The 2,500-nt window shown below is 57.2% G+C and overlaps 1 protein-coding gene across 1 annotated transcript in view; it reads right to left on the minus strand.

Moving 5' to 3' along the window:
- Positions 1-2,500, minus strand: part of LOC144954633 (von Willebrand factor-like) — a 14,271-nt gene that overhangs the window by 9,493 nt on the left and 2,278 nt on the right. The window lies entirely within an intron of this gene.

Consider the following 2,500-nt stretch of genomic DNA (forward strand, 5'->3'; position numbering starts at 1 on the left):
CTAACTCAACCACTCACTCACTCAGCCACTCACTCAGCCACTCACTCAGCCACTCACTTACTTAGCCACTCACTCAGCCACTCACTCACTCAGCCACTAACTCGCTCAGCCACTCACTCAGCCACTCACTCACTCAGCCACTAACTCGCTCAGCCACTCACTCACTCAGCCACTCACTCAGCCACTCACCCACTCAGCCACTCACTCGCTCAGCCACTCACTCGCTCAGCCACTCACTCAGCCACTCACTCACTCAGCCACTAACTCGCTCGGCCACTCACTCAGCCACTCACTCGCTCAGCCACTCACTCAGCAACTCACTTACTTAGCCACTCACTCAGCCACTCACTCAGCCACTCACTCACTCAGCCACTCACTCAGCCACTTACTCACTCAGCCACTCACTCACTCAGCCACTCACTCAGCCACTCACTCACTCACTCAGCCACTAACTCGCTCAGCCACTCACTCAGCCACTCACTCGCTCAGCCACTCACTCACTCAGCCACTCACTCAGGCACTCACTCACTCAGTCACTCGCTCAGCCACTCACTCACTCAGCCACTCACTCAGCCACTCACCCACTCAGCCACTCACTCGCTCAGCCACTCACTCGCTCAGCCACTCACTCAGCCACTCACTCACTCAGCCACTAACTCGCTCGGCCACTCACTCAGCCACTCACTCGCTCAGCCACTCACTCAGCAACTCACTTACTTAGCCACTCACTCAGCCACTCACTCAGCCACTCACTCACTCAGCCACTCACTCAGCCACTTACTCACTCAGCCACTCACTCACTCAGCCACTCACTCAGCCACTCACTCACTCAGCCACTAACTCGCTCAGCCACTCACTCGCTCAGCCACTCACTCACTCAGCCACTCACTCAGGCACTCACTCACTCAGTCACTCGCTCAGCCACTAACTCACTCAGCCACTCACTCACTCAGCCACTCACTCAGCCACTCACTCACTCAGCCACTAACTCGCTCAGCCACTCACTCAGCCACTCACTCGCTCAGCCACTCACTCACTCAGCCACTCACTCAGGCACTCACTCACTCAGTCACTCGCTCAGCCACTAACTCGCTCAGCCACTCACTCAGCCACTCACTCGCTCAGCCACTCACTCACTCAGCCACTCACTCAGGCACTCACTCACTCAGTCACTCGCTCAGCCAATCACTCACTCAGCCACTCACTCAGCCACTCACCCACTCAGCCACTCACTCGCTCAGCCACTCACTCGCTCAGCCACTCACTCAGCCACTCACTCACTCAGCCACTAACTCGCTCAGCCACTCACTCAGCCACTCACTCGCTCAGCCACTCACTCAGCAACTCACTTACTTAGCCACTCACTCAGCCACTCACTCAGCCACTCACTCACTCAGCCACTCACTCAGCCACTTACTCACTCAGCCACTCACTCACTCAGCCACTCACTCAGCCACTCACTCACTCAGCCACTAACTCGCTCAGCCACTCACTCAGCCACTCACTCGCTCAGCCACTCACTCACTCAGCCACTCACTCAGGCACTCACTCACTCAGTCACTCGCTCAGCCACTCACTCACTCAGCCACTCACTCAGCCACTCACCCACTCAGCCACTCACTCGCTCAGCCACTCACTCGCTCAGCCACTCACTCAGCCACTCACTCACTCAGCCACTCACTCAGGCACTCACTCACTCAGTCACTCGCTCAGCCACTCACTCACTCAGCCACTCACTCAGCCACTCACCCACTCAGCCACTCACTCGCTCAGCCACTCACTCGCTCAGCCACTCACTCAGCCACTCACTCACTCAGCCACTAACTCGCTCGGCCACTCACTCAGCCACTCACTCGCTCAGCCACTCACTCAGCAACTCACTTACTTAGCCACTCACTCAGCCACTCACTCAGCCACTCACTCACTCAGCCACTCACTCAGCCACTTACTCACTCAGCCACTCACTCACTCAGCCACTCACTCAGCCACTCACTCACTCAGCCACTAACTCGCTCAGCCACTCACTCAGCCACTCACTCGCTCAGCCACTCACTCACTCAGCCACTCACTCAGGCACTCACTCACTCAGCCACTCACTCAGCCACTCACTCACTCAGCCACTCACTCAGCCACTTACTCACTCAGCCACTCACTCACTCAGCCACTCACTCAGCCACTCACTCACTCAGCCACTAACTCGCTCAGCCACTCACTCAGCCACTCACTCGCTCAGCCACTCACTCACTCAGCCACTCACTCAGCCACTCACTCACTCAGCCACTCACTCAGCCACTTACTCACTCAGCCACTCACTCACTCAGCCACTCACTCAGCCACTCACTCACTCAGCCACTAACTCGCTCAGCCACTCACTCAGCCACTCACTCGCTCAGCCACTCACTCACTCAGCCACTCACTCAGGCACTCACTCACTCAGCCACTCACTCAGCCACTCACTCACTCAGCCACTCACTCAGCCACTCACTCAGCCACTCACTCG

Source organism: Lampetra fluviatilis, unplaced genomic scaffold (genome assembly GCF_964198595.1).
Source record: "Lampetra fluviatilis unplaced genomic scaffold, kcLamFluv1.1 SCAFFOLD_681, whole genome shotgun sequence".
NCBI classification, from domain to species: domain Eukaryota; kingdom Metazoa; phylum Chordata; class Hyperoartia; order Petromyzontiformes; family Petromyzontidae; genus Lampetra; species Lampetra fluviatilis.